This window comes from Triturus cristatus, chromosome 5_2 (genome assembly GCF_964204655.1).
Source record: "Triturus cristatus chromosome 5_2, aTriCri1.1, whole genome shotgun sequence".
Lineage (NCBI taxonomy): Eukaryota > Metazoa > Chordata > Amphibia > Caudata > Salamandridae > Triturus > Triturus cristatus.
In genome coordinates, this window is record NC_140588.1 from 1,033,540,404 (window position 1) to 1,033,555,688 (window position 15,285).

The window sequence follows — 15,285 nt, forward strand, 5'->3', positions numbered from 1 at the left end:
CTGCCAACCCAGCCTAGTTCCAGTCTTGTTGATGATTTTTGCAAGTAGGCAAGGTTAGCTTTAGGCTGCCAGGGGAGGATATATGTTGGTTTCACATTTCTGTGAGTTTGATGTTCCCCTTGCTGCTAACCCCATTTCTTCGTTGTCTTGCTGAGCTTGGCTGTCAGCTGTTTATGATTTGCATGTATGCTGCCTCTCTAGATGGAGCAATATTTCCATGTCTTATTGATGGAAGGTTATCTTCACTGCCCATTTGTCACTCTTGCTCCTTTCTTGCCCACCTGGGGTCAAGGTTCACACTGTGTCTTCCCCTCAGGTACTTTTGTGGCTGTGGGATAGATTGGTGGGCCGATTTTGATTCAGTTTCTGGTATAGTACAAAAATATCACAGCAGTTTGGCTGTTCTTTTAGTAGGATGGTTCTGATTGGGTTTCAGCTTTTCTTTTTCTATGGATGAGACCCATGTTTTACTCAATGGTTGTGTAGCTATGGATGCTGTAAGCCTTGCCACATATCTTCACAATATTCTTCTCATCCAGTCAGTCTTTCTGCAGTATTGTTTCTATTCTTTTCCTGTCACTTCAAGGAAATCTCTCTGTTATGTCGGCTGGTCTGGGTGGGCAGCCTGTGTCTGCCTTCTTCCATGGGCTTTTGCTGTGAATAAAATGGTGGTCTTGCAAACACCCAGCGAGTGATTCATGTTGCCAGTGACCAAGGGATGAATATCCTGAAACGCGTTTGGCTGTGATTAGGGGTTGTGTGCACTACCATCTATGCTGCTTACCACGCTGTATTTGAGGACTTCAAACCCAGCAGTGAGGCTTTTCCCACAAGGTGAAAACTTTTTTTTGATATATACACACACACACACAAATTCACAAGTATGCGTGTGTAAATATATAAACACACACACATATATATATTAATACCGGCGGTGAGTGCGGGCTCAATTGCAGGGCAAAGTTGGGTTGACACATATATATATATACACATAGTAAGCGTGTGTGAAGTCACATGCCTCCACCGTCAAGGAACACTCAGACGCTCCAGGATGCTTGTAAACTTTTAATGTGGCTGGTGTCACATTAAACTTTACAAGTATCCTGGAGCGTCTGAGTGTTCCATGACAGTGGGGGCATGTGACTTTATCTTGTGGGTTACCGGAACACGACTCATCAGATCGCAGCTACAAGCAGCCCCTGTTCTCTCTGGATTTGTTGTTGTGGATATGTGTAAATAAATATATATATATATATATATATATATATATATATATATATATATATATATATATATATATATATATATATATATATATATATAATTATTTTTTACCTACTGGCTGTTGCCAGCAGGTAGTTATAGTTAGGATGTAGTTTCCATAGGAAGAGCATTTTTTCATTTGGCAATAACCTTGGTCGTAGTTTGACGAATCCTCGCAAAATTTTCAAAACTAGTTCGACTCACTTTAGCTGCTGTCTTGAAGGTTTTGGGGTGATCTGTCAAGTGGGGGTCGAGAAAAAGGGGCGGTCCAAAAACGGATTTTCCCTATATTAATTTCCATAGTAACTTTAGACAGGGCTACAGCCCGAACTGCTGAACGGAATTATTACCAAATTTAGCAGAAAGGTAGCTGTTGGTACAGAAAGCGATCTTTTTGAAAATTGGTGTAAATCCATTCAGTAGTTGCGGACAAATTTAAAGACATCTTCAGTTGTATATATAGGGATGTGGAGGATCCGAGACCCCTTCCGATCTCGTGCTGAGATTTGATTGGCTGTCAACACTTTAAACCAGGAAGTGTTGGCAGCCATCTTGTGACTCGGAAAAGGGATCAGGGAAGAAACACCCGGCACCCTAGGCCTCTTGAGGGGGGGGGGGGTTCTGCAGGGCCAAAAAAGCAATTTTTAAAAAAACAATTCGGTGGGAGTTGTGGTGGATTGGCGAATCCTGACAACAAGAAACGAAGCACGGGTTTCTGTGCTTCGTTTCTAATCTGCCCCCGGGTGGGCCAGGTCCGGGGGTAATTCAAATAATAATGGCTGACCATCCTGGGGTTTACTGATGCTATGGGGACCACCACCGCCGCTGTGCTTCTTTATGGAAAAAGGAGGAGGCCAGTATGGCCTCTCCTGCTGCCCCGGGGACCACCACATCCCGGGGCTTATTTAATTATAATTGGGGGGGTGGGGGTGGGCTCTTGAACCCCCGCAGCCCTGGGGACCACCAGCTCCCCAGTGCTTTCTCTTTATACAATGTGGGGGGGCCACGCTGACCCCTCATCCCCACGACGCCTGGGATCGTCACATCTCCGGAGCTTTAATTTTATATAATGACTGAGCCACTTTCCTGGAGCCATATATGGTACTGGGGACCACCACCCTCCAGGGCCGGCTCCTGCTATGTCCCGGGTGACCACCCCGAGGACATACCTGATTGCTATGGCTTCCTGGGATCTTTAACACTCCCACCAAGCAATAGAAAACTGTGCTCCACTTTCAGAAAGCTTGCTGAAAATGGAGCACAATTGCTTTCACAGAGAAGGAGCAGCATGTTAGCAGTTCCCTCTCTGTAAAAGCAATGCAGGCTATCACAGGAGGCGGGGAGCCGGCAGGGACTACGGGGGCCTTGAGGCTCCCCCTGCAGTCCTCAACAGAGTGGGTGCCCTGGGTGAGACCAGGGCCCCCATAATTGAGGCTGGGCACCCGTGTTTGGGTCCCTAGGGTGGATATTGTCTTGGCTGCTGAGTCTCCTTGGGGGCCAACAAGCCCTCCTGTTACCGCCAGTAAGTCCCACAGAGCGTGATTGCTGAGAGGTCTTCGTAGGCCACTCCTCTTTCTCCACCACTCTGCAAACGCACTGCCTGGCACACTGCTGGTTGGGAGATGAAGTCTCCTTGACTTCAGAGAGTCCATGGGAACCAACAAGCCCTCCTGTTACCTCCAGTATGTCCCACACAGCGGGATTGTGGAGAGGTCTACTAAGGCCACGCCGCCTTTCTCCACCACTCTGCAAATGTGCATCCTGGCGCACTGCTGGTTAGGGGATGAAGTCCTTTTGGATGCTGAGGATTCTTAGGGGTCCAGAAGCCCTCCTGTTACCTCCAGTAAGTCTGACACAGCAGGATTTCTGAGAGCTGGTCGGAGGCCCCAGCCCATTTCTCCACCACTCTGCAAACACTACTACTAGTTAAAAGGTCATAGAAATTTGCTTAAAAAACCAAACATTACAGGGACATTATAGTTAGGAAATAGATTTTGAAAAACCTTAAAAATTTACTTTAAAAACTAAAGGCTACAGGGTCGTTATAGTTAGGACATAGAATTCTAGGTTTAAATCTTTTTATTGATAAATTTGGTTTATGCATCAAACAGTGCCACCAGTAATGAGCCAAATAGATCATACATGTACAACAGGGCACATAGCGAAAAAACCCAATACAACTCCCTCCCCTTCTCCCCTCCCATGAATCTCCCCCCTGGGGCCCACCCCAGCCCAGTCCCAGTCTCAATACCCCACGGGCCAACTTGGCGTGGAGCCAATGGAGCAGAGTCGAGATTCCCAAAATGTTCTGCCTGGTGACGCAGGTTAAGCATTATCCTGTGGGGGCGCTGTGAGACTTAAAAGGTGCAAGTATTTGAGACAGGTGGGTTCCTGCATTGCTGTGTAGGGAGAAGAATGGGTGCCAGAGATCTGCGAAGGAGGCACAGTCTCCCTGAAGTAAAAGGAATATACGCTCCATACCTAATACATGCCACAGTCTGTGTAATCCACCCCTGATAGGTAGAAGTCCGGTCTGTGTCCTAGTGAGATAGTATGTTTTACAAGGCAGCGCCCAAGGCTATACCCATTTGTCTGCCTTTACGCGATTTGAGGGGGAACGTGAGAGCGTTGGGCAGGCCTAGGACGACTTACGCCAGAAAGCGCGGTATCTATGTGTCAAAGTGTTTGTCTATATATTCTAGGATCTGTTCCCAATATGAAGAAAAGGTGGGGCAGTCCCATAGTAAGCGTGTTAGTGTGCCTTCGGACCTGCAGTTTCTCCAGCAGCATGGTTTTCAGGTTGGGTTGCTTCTGTTCAGTCTAGGGGGTGTGAGGTACCAATATGTCACAATAAAGGTTGCTGTTTCCATGCTAGAAACGCTACGAACAGTGTGGCGTACCCGATAGAATATGTCGCCCCATTCCTTCTGAGAGAGAGTACACCTCAGTTCTGTCTCACAGCACCTCTGCCCTGTGGATTTGACCACTGGTTCTGGAGGGCGAAGGAGGTGGTATAGCTCAGTGATGAGGCGTGTGCTGGTTGATTTGGTGTGCAGACATTTTTTGTACAGGGTAAGGAGTCTCTGGGCCCCCGGGCATATCGAGGGGTGCATGACCCAGTGATGCACTTGTTGAAAGTGGTAGTGTTCTGTCTCTGGCAGCACAAGGTCTGAGCGAAGGTCCTCGAAGGTCAGTGGGCCCTCCACGTCAAAGAGATGTCCTATTGATCTGTAGCCCTCTGTATCCCAATGTTTAAAAGCCACCAGGTTGAGGCCTGGTGTGAAATCTGGATTATTAACTATAGGTCTAAGGGGTGATGGGAAGGAGGTGAGACCGCACATTACAGCAGTTGAATCCCAGGTTTTTAATGTTGTGCGGTTGATCGGTGATCTGTATAGCCCTGCGGAACGTAGGGTTCTATTGAGAAAGTGGATCTTCCACAGAGACTGTCCGGCAGGAAATAAAAAAAATGTAAAAACTTAGAAAGTCACATAAAAAAACAACAAGGCTACAGGGACGTTATAGTTAGGCTCTGATTTTACTCAAACCAAATCAGTGAAACTCAGTAGTTATAGTTACCTGAGCTAACTATATCTTACACCCTCGGAATGCACTGCTTAGGACTCACATATTACATCACTCATAACATGGTCAGTCTTTTATCTTTGGTGTACTAGGATTAGGAGTGAAAACCAAGAGAGAGAGAACCTGCCGGCTCTGCTTCAATGGAACATGGGTATAACCAAGAGTGAATGTGAAGACGAACAAAGCATGTGAGAGGGCTTGTAGGTCTAAAGTCACGATCCGACATGCACAGGAAAAACCCAGCATGCCTAGTGCACCATGCAGTATTTTAAACAGGATCCATTTATCCACTGGTAGAATGTGGAGTAAGTCCACCTGCGATTCAACAGAAGCACTTGGAGGTAAATTAAGAACTAGACATGGCAGCTGAATTTTGCGTAATCTGAAGATGACAGATAGGATTTTTAAGTGGGCCAACCAAGACAGCATTCATATAACCCGAACAGGAAGCCAGGATCACCAAACTTCTCCCTTCAACTCAGAGGAAAGGAAAGAATTTACTGAAAAGAGAATAACGTACCAGCAATTGTTGTGACGTGAGCAGAAAGTAGGATCAGCACTGGTAGTAACACCCCCATTTTGGTCATTGTAGCAAAGCTGCATTTTCTGTATGGTTACCCCATATTTTTCACATTATTCTGGACCCTATTTTTGAGTGACTTAAAACGCAGCACTGTAACCCTGCTAAGAAAGAGTAAAGGGAATGTGCTCCCTCTTTATTAATGGTTAAATTTGCTTATTTCTGATTGAAATTTAACTTGCCTAGAAGTTCTTAGTATTTAGTGCAAGACATATATACAGGGCCTGGAACTTAAATGCCACCCGTAGACAGCAGCATCTATTGTGCCATTCACCGAGTTGGACTGGACAACAGCTTCAGGTCTGCCATGTGTACCCTGACAGCAACAGCCTAAAAACCTGCTGTCAAACCTGTCAAATAACCTTTTTTGACAGGCCAGAAATCCTGTTTTTAAATATTTATAATCACCCCTGCGTCTACCTTGCTGCCCATAAGAGAGGGTGCCTGATATTTAAAAGTGGAACATGTGTTAAATTAACGTTGACATTTTTCTCCACTGATTAGCACCCAAAAGATATTTTCACTCGCAGGGTTGTAGCTGTATCTTAGCGAATAACAAAGTACAGATTCTAAACTTTAACCTGTAAGTTTTGACACAAACCATCTAAAATAGTCATTCAAAGACAATTTTTTATATTTATTAAAATGTCAACTCATCGAAATAAGATTGTTAAGAAATAGTTAGAAACAGTAACTTTTAGGAAGTTCCATTTTCCCTTCCTGAAGCTCTTCGGGTCTAATTTCCATGAGCTCTACAGTAGATTCCCAGCAATTGCTTGACCTTAATGAGGTGGGGAAACTTCTCCCACAGCAGAATGGGTTAGGCACTGCGATAGAATGGACTATGTGTGGTACATTTGATCCTTATCAGCCCAGGGAAAAGGTTGAGGGGGACACAGTCACTACATTAACTTGAAAATGGCATGGGTGAGGTCTGCCCATTCATAATTTAGTGTAAGGAGAGACCTGAAGAAGGCAAACCATTTGCCTCCAATGCCCACACTAGCCACGGTAGCCACTGGGAAGAAAGCTACTAACAGAACTGTTTTGGATTAGATACAGGAAACAGAACTGCTCATCTTCCTGGCCATAATTCTAGATGGACACGTGAGCTCTTCACAAAGGAAGAAGGGTTTCTACATCTTCAATTTTTGGTGTAAGGTGTACTGTGGAACTGTTTGGAAAATGAAACAGCTGTAAAAGTGGGTAGGGTTGCCCGTGGGAACTTTTACCCCATCAGTTAAGGAGGAGCCAGGAGCTACTCCACCTACAGCTGGTGCAAAGCAAAAATGTGGCACCCCATGGCACTCTCCTCAGAACACTTAATGGACCTGTGGAAGATCATAAGAGATTGGACCTGCTATCTGTGGCCTGAGAGGAGTCCAGAAGGACTGGACTTGCTCCCTCTTGTAAGCAGGACAAAGAAGTGGACTCCAAGGATCAATTAGATAAGCTTCTTTAAGGCTACAGGGAAGCAGAAAGCTACAAGCAGACTTTTGCCTCAAATGGCCAGTTCACTATTACCAACTGGACCTGGACTGAACCTTGCTGGTGGGCCTCTGCTGGAGCGAGTCTTGGTACATAAGTGTTATACCTGAGGGCCTGGGAGCCTTAGTAGTGGTCCAGAGGAGATGCTTTAGAAACCATGAAAAGTTGGGACCTTGCAGCAAAGGTGTCCGATTTCAATACACTATCGTCAGATACAGCTTCAGGCTTGCCCCACTGGAGGATTTTGAGCTCCATAAAAAAAAAGTCAGATGGTAACATCTTTGACTAGGACTAGCTTGCTTGGTGTATCTGACCCGCGATCCATCGTGTATGGCCTGAAATTGTGCCTAAGTCCCATTTTTCCACTTCCATAGACTATCATTGGTACATAGTGCTTTTCGTGCTATGTTTACTTAAAAGTTTAAAAAGTCTTATCTTGCAGTCCCCTATTTGGATTTTTGTCTTTTTCATGTCATTTTGTTCATTAAAATGTAATCTGTTTTTTTAATTTGCTTTTGGATTTTTATTGTTAGTTGCTTTAACTTTAATACTGTTTGGTACTGAATAAATACTTAACACAGTACACTTCACTTTACACCCTAAGTTAAGTCTGACTGCTCTGTGCCATAGCTACCAAGGGGTTAGCTACAGGTTCATTTAGTGTTTTTTGGTTCACATAGACAAGTTAGTCATCTTATTCCTTGAGATGGACGATGCCCACCCCAAAATAATAATCCACTTTATTACAGTCATATTAGCATGCACTGAAAGCGGGCAAGAAGCCTGTGATTAACCACAGGCACAGGTCTAAGGCTGATTCACTAGAGCCAACGCCTCCGTTTTAGAAACTTTCATTTTCAAAAGGTCATTGGCCATCAAACACATGACTAAAGCAAGACATTCCTGAGGTTTACGTAGAATGTCAGCCTTGCTACTACTTTGTGCATCAGGAATTGAATATCAACAGGTATTTAAAAAACACTAAATCCAAAAGGACAAATAAAGCAACTAATCTAGATAAATAAAAGTTAAAGAATTCCATAAAGTGCTTACAAATTCTTAATTTATCGATGCCCAGTATTTCACTTTTAAAATAAAATACTTTAATTCATACATTTAAGTATTAAGCATAAAATTATAAATGTAAAAATTAAATTGAGACATCTCTACCACTACCTGTGATTTATGTTAGAATTCATCTTAATATAAAACAATGTATAGACCCTCCCGAAAGCGTTCATCAAGGGAAGATCGTATTGTAGTTCACAATGCCAACACCCTTCCTACTGCATTTGTCAAAGAGTTCACAATGTAAAACCTGTGTCCCCGGGTATTGAGGCAAAGAGGTCCAAGACTGACTTTAAATGAATGAATGAATGAAATAAAATGTATAAAGCGCAATGGCTATCCGGAGGCCTCTCAGCGCTGGGAACAGGTACAGGAGACAGAACAGTAAGAGGTGAATACAGGTCTAAAACAGCCACGTTTTTAAGAGTTTTCGGAATGAGAGCAAATTAGGCTCTTTCCGCAATTGAAGTGGAAGGGCATTCCAGCCAATAGCACCATTATATGAGAAGGAGTGCCCACCACATCTGGCTCTACTTATTCTGGCTTGAAGGGCAAGAAAAGCGCAGCTGACCGAAGGTCTCTCCTTGGTTGATACGGAATGATCAGAGATTGGAGAACGGGCGGGCCGTTCTTCCAAAAGGCTTTATGGGCCAAGCACATAGCCTTAAACTGAATCCTTTCCCTGATCGGCAGCCAGTGCAGGCTCCTTAGAGCTTGTTTAACGGGCTGCCCACAAGGAATGTGCAGGAGACTGCGGGCGGCACAGTTCTGAATAATTTAGAGCTTATTGATGGTATACTGCGGGGCTCCCAGGTATAAGGTATTCCCATAATCCAAGCGGGAGAGGATCAGAGCTAGAACCATGATTTTTCTAGCATGGTAAGGGAGAAGGGGGAGGGCCTTTCGAAGCATCCTTAGTAGGCAAAAGCACGTCGCTGAGAGCTTTGCTGCATGTTAATTAAAAGTAAGGGAACAATCAAGCCATACACCAAGGCTCTTAATCTGGTCTTTAGGGGCCGGGCCTAGGCAGTCTGGCCAGAGAGATGCCGGATTGAAGGAAGGGGAGTTGCCCAGGAGCATAATCTCCGTCTTGTCCCCGTTGAGCTTAAGGCATGAGAGTTCCATCCATTTGGCAACCTCCTCTAGGCAGCGGCCTAGGGTGCTAGATGACCCCTCGGGGTGGTTAAGCACCACCACGAGCTGCGTATCATCTGCATAGGTGATGATTTTTATGCCAAATGGATGGACAATCTCTGCCAAGGGTCTCATATAAACATTAAACAGCGTGGGGCTCAGGGCGGAGCCCTGAGGAACCCACAACTGAGAGGCAGCTGGTTGGAAACAACATTTCCCTCAAAAACACTAAAGGAGCGTTCAATAAGAAAAGACTGCAGCCATGCTACTGCCGATCCGGATACTTCTAAATTCCTGAGTCTAAGGATCAGAGTATTATGGTTAACAGTGTCAAAAGCGGCACTGAGATCAAGAAGGATAATAGCCGCAGTGCCCCCTTGATCTAGAATCCTTGTTGCTTCCTCTGTCACTGCAAGAAGGGCAGTCTCAGTACCAAGCTGGGGACGAAACCTAGTCTGGGAGGGGTGAAGTAGATTGTTCGATTCCAGAAAGGCTACAAGTGTAGTATTTATGTGTCTCTCTAGAATCTTACTCACCCAGGGCAGAAGGGAAATGGGACGGTAGTTAGCCAAATTGGCCTGATCAAGATTAGTTTTTTAAGAAGGGCTTTAACCATCGCACATTTCCAGGCCAATAGCACTTCACCTGTAGAGATCGAGGGGTTCACCAGGTCCAGAATCGCAGGACGGATAGTTTCTGCGACCAGCGTGAGGGCCTGGGAGGGGGGTCTATGGGGGACCCCGATTTGATGTTCGTCATAATTAAGTCCAATGAAGCAAGATCCAGGAGGGGAAACTGTGCTAGTAGGATTTGGGTTCCTACAATCGGGTCAGAAGGGGAGGTCGATAGGTTAGTGGACTGAGAAGACGAAAAAGTTAGATATATATTCAGAATTTTCTGTTGAAAAAACTCTGCCAGATTATTAGAGTGTGTAAGAGCATCATCTAGCATAGGAGGTTTCTGAGGCAATTTGATTAGGGTTTTAGCCTGGAAACTAACACCAACACCTCAAAATAACACACAATAAATCAATTTACAACCAATATTTTTTCTTTAGAAGTATAAGTACTTTAGTGCACACACAACTAACTATTATAAGGGCCGCTTGCAACATATAAACCTTTTCACGATCTGCAAGGATATTTGAGAGGCTTCGGCAATTGATTTACAATGTAAAATGAGAGGCCTACTGTCTTTGTCACCGCATTTCAAAATCAATAAATTAAAATGAATACAAACATGACCAAGTGGTAATTGTCAACAAAAAAATATCATATTAGGCAGACCCAAATTGCACACCAACCTGAACATTCGAACCTTGATTACAAATTAGAGGGAATTTCATGGAGAAACTCCAAATACCCAGAATTACTGTTAACGGCAAGTATATCGGCATAGTGTGTGTTTTATGAGTTGCACCGCTCAGAATGAGGAATAACTTTGCAGACATGGAATCAGTGTATTCCCTATATCGAGGGGTATGAGCAGATGGTAAATGGTGGCAGTAGCTTCCCTGTGGGTGGGCTAGAGAGCGGAGGGATGGGATTGTAGGAAAGGGAATAGACTTGTTTCGGCAAGGGGGGGGGCAATTTATGCACCCGTTCTGCCAAAGAAAATCATTGCCGTGGATTGGGGGAAGATGCTTGGCTGCTATTGCAGCCAAAGCCTCGTGTGATTTTACCATCCGGAACTACAGCCTAGTAAAATCAGGCCTGCTGTTCTCACAAAACAGGGTAAGGAAACACTGGTCTGGTAGTAATCAGTTACCGCGGAATTCCGCGCGTTTATTTCTCTCAAGATTCCAAGCATTTACTACCTAAAAAAGTCTTCTGCACTTAACCTCAAACTATTGCTTATGTGAGAGAGGTTACAATATTAAACCCATTCCTATTGTATGTGTTACATTATTGAAAAGGCTGGTCATGGTGTTCACAATGTAAAAGCCCTTCCAACTCTAGCTGCGAGAGGGTTCACACGTTGTTGCATGTGCCAGGGAATTCAAAATGTAAAACCCCTTCCTATTGTATTTGCCAGAGTGTACAACATTCAAAACCCTTTCTAATTGTATTCGCCTGAGAGTTATAATGTAAAACCAATTCTTATTGTATAAAAGACATCTGGTTCAGGACGTCCTTAGGCCCAAACTGTGTCAATGGGAATCTGTTATCTATGGTGTCCTGGGGCATCTGTACCCCAGACTTTCAAAGTGGGGACTAAGTGCCCCTTTTAGCACTTATCCATCAGGGTAAACAGAGCAGTCTAGAGCTGACTGAGGCAGGTGCTGCAGACAACATTAACTCTCAATAAATCATTGTCCTCCAAGTGCATTTTCATGAAGCTATTCACAATCAAAGGCGTCTGCCTTTTTCACTACATCTGATGATGACTACAGGAAGCCTGATGGCGTTACCTTGAACATAAACATGGCCATGTCGTTTATGCCTGCAAAGATACATACAATAATTTAGGTAGACCCAAAGCATACATAGACATGAACATTACCTCTCCTTCGTAAGACACTGAGGTTTTACTAACCAGCGCCAAAGTGCCTGTGCTTTCTCCTTAAAACATGATAGAATTGGCTTACACCCAATTGGCATATTTAATATAAGTAAGTCCCTAGTAAAGGGGCACTACCTGTGCCGAGGGCCTGTAAATTAAATGCTAATACTGGGCCGGCAGCACCGATTGTGCACCCCACTTTAGTAGCACTTTAAATATGTCTCAGGTCTTCCATTCCAACCTGTGTGTGCAGTTTAAACTGCCAGTTTGATCTGGCAAAATAAACCTTTTACCAGGCCCAAACCTTCCTTTTTAATATAAATAAGTCACCCCTAGGATAGGCCTTGTACTTTTTAGTTTTATATGTCCTGGTTGTGAAAAGCTCTTTAATACGTTTTTTCACTGCTGCAAAGCCTACCTTGCTCATAGTCAAACACTGGAGTTACCTTATTTCATTTAATAAGTGATAATTTCCAAATGATACAAGGTAACCAGTTAAAGTTGAAAAAAGCATCTTCCTATGGTTTTTGTCATGGAGTTTACAATGTAAAATTAAATTCTGTTGCATTTATCTTATTGTTAGTTCATAACGCAAAACCCCTACTATTGCGCTTGACAAACTTCACAATGTAAAGCCACTTCAAATTGTTCTCACAAGCAGTTCAGTGTGAACCCCCTTCCTACCATCTTGTCCACTGGGATAACCCAGGGAGAGCCCCTTCATAATGCATTTGACCTAGTAACTGTGAGAGAAAATTCTTTATTACAAGCGTTTGCACAGTAAAATAACAATACACCCATAATCCATAAACCAAAATAACGATCCCCGATTAGTCGGAGAGTGGGGTGGCGGGCAGTAACGCTGACGTCCCCACTGAGAACCGGGGGTCCCGAGAACCACCGCAAGCTTTGGGGGTGAAGGTTTTGCCTCTGAAGTGCGGTAAACATCGCGGGTTACCGGACCCAAGCCGCCTGACTTCATAATGGCGGCTGTCACAGAAAGGCGCGGGGTGCCGGTCCGGGCTGCCTGACCCCTTAATGGAAGCTATCACCGCCTCACCTCTTTATCGCGAGGCAGTACTGAGCAGAGAATCACCACAAATCCAACATCCACTGGTGGCCCAAAACAGCAGGTACTGCTGAGTCCCTGTATCTTCGCCCTCAGGCTTGCACGCACGACTTAGAGTTGGTCCATTGAACACCATAGACCCTCAGCACTAAGGCAGACAGTACCAAGATGGCCGCCGAACTGAAGCTGGACAAGAAGCTCCCGCGGCCGGGACCTTTAGCATTTATATATCCCGCTAATACCCTGCCATCCACCTACCTTTTAACGAACAACGCCTAGTCTCGTCCTCATTTTTTTGCTGAGGTTAACTTATCTTCAAGAGTAGAGCAAGAGGGATGTAGGAGGCGCCCCGCCTGATCCCAAAATGGCGGCCATTTCTCCAGCTTGTTGCTATAATACAGCTATACTCTCCTACTCCTCGGGAGGCGAGCGGTCACTACCTCTGGCCTCTAGCTGCCCCATTGCTCAGCAAACACCCCCCTTTCAGCGAAAGATATCACTGGGACCGGCCGAATGTAACACCAATGTCAGCATTCCCTTGCCTGACCTCAAGATGGCTCCCACTGTAGTCCCTACCACGTTGTGCCACTACTCTGGGACATAAACTGAACTTCGACCTGACCTTAAACCTATCCCCCATCATGATAAACCATCAGGACTTAGACCTTATCGTTCACTCCTCCGACAGTGGAGACCTAGCTTTCTGGCCGATGCCCGGTGGAGCTACTGGATAGCTAAAGAGGAGATGGGTCGTGGTCTTCCCCTCGGCCGTCACCTACCCAGCCTGTCCTTGGACAGACCTTCCTTCGTCTCTTTGTCGTACCTCCCTCCTTCCCTTTCACCCTACCCCTCTACGCTCCATTCATCCTGTCCTCTATGATTTTAAATATTGTTCTGTGGAGACCTAGCTTTCTGGCTGATGCCCGGTGGAGCTACTGGATAGCTAAAGAGGAGATGGGTTGTGGACTTCCCCCTCGGCCGTCACCTACCCAGCCGGTCCTCGGACAGACTTTCCTTCGTCTCTCTGTCGTACCTCCCTCCCTCCCTCCCTCCTTCCCCTTGACCCTACCCCTCTATGCTCCATTCATCCTGTCCTCTATGGCCTCTAAATGTTGTTCTGTGGAGACCTAGCTATTTGGCTGATGCCTGGTGGAGCAACCTGATAGCTACTGAGGTGATGGGCTGTTGACTTCCTCCTTGGCCGTCACCTACCCAGCCGGACCTTGGGAAGATTTTTCCTTTCGTCTCTCCATCGAATCTCCCCCACACCCCGTTACCCTACCCCTTACCCTTCTACGCTCAAAGATCTTGATATGTTTCCTGCAACTGATGTAACCTGTAACTGATGTAATTTTGGAACTCTGTGAAATTCATGTTAAGCGCTCTGATACCTTAGGGTCTAATCTGTATTTATTCCTGAACGCTGAGACCTGAGCAACATGGCTGATGCCCGGTGGAGCTGCTAGACAGCTAAAGAGGAGAGTGGTCCTGGTATCCCCGTCGACCGTCACCTACTCAGCCGGACATTGGACATAGTTCCCCCTTGTCTCACTGCTTTTGGCTCCTTCCTCCTCCCCCTCCCTTCCACGAACTCTCACAACATGATTTTTTTTAATGTCCTTTGCTATGCTCTTGTAACTGATGTAACTTGTAATGCAATAATCCTAAATGTAAAGCGCTCTGATACCCCTTGGGGTCAGGTTCGCGCTATATAAAACATTAAACAAACAAACAATAAAGACCAACTGGCTTTAACATATGCTTTTAACAATAAATAATCTAAGCCTACTGCCTTTGTCATATTTTTTCATAATAAACAGATCAGTCTATGACATCCAACATAACCTTTCCCAATCTATCAATCAGGCCTACAACCTTGATCATTGGAGTTGACATTGGTAGTACTGTACCGAGCCTAATCTGTGAATACATCATCAGCGCAATCCAATACAGCAGAGGGGAGCATCAACATGTGGACGGAGCCAGAGCTCCTCGATCAGTAGTTTTTCTTAAACATTTTTTTCACATTATGTTTAGATGACAGCCTTGCTGCCAAGCCCCACCTATAAAGGCAGCCATTAAAGAACACTGGAGTACTGCTAGATAGTCTTAGACAGCAAATTAGCTGAATGATTTGTGATTAACATAAAATACAAAACAGAAGAAAGATAGGGAAATAAATCCTACATTTGACTGGTCCGGTAATGTACTTTAGAACAGACAAAGACAACAGATCATTATTTTTGAGAGAGACAAAGGGATGATGGAATAGTTTATAGATGTGAACATGGGACGACAGAGTTGTTCGTGGAGGCAGGTGTATGATAAAACTGGAAGCAAAATGATGGTTCATGTGATGGGAAGAGGAAATTGTGAAGGATGTTAACTGCAAGAGAAAACTGTGAAGAAGCCATAACATAAAGTAAGTCACAATCATTTGACTAGTGAAGTGAATAGCATAGAGGTGGAAGTGAGAGACAACCACACACTGGGTATCAAGGAATTTGAAGGAGCAGTCATTCTTGATACAAACAGGTTTGCAGAAATGTATTTGATGACCTTAAAGGTGATACTTCTTGGGGCTGCAATAAATCCA

General features: G+C 44.8%; 1 protein-coding gene across 1 annotated transcript in view; it reads right to left on the reverse strand.

Annotated features, from left to right (window-relative positions):
• The window catches only part of AR (androgen receptor), a 454,014-nt gene that overhangs the window by 236,126 nt on the left and 202,603 nt on the right, over window positions 1-15,285 (reverse strand). The window lies entirely within an intron of this gene.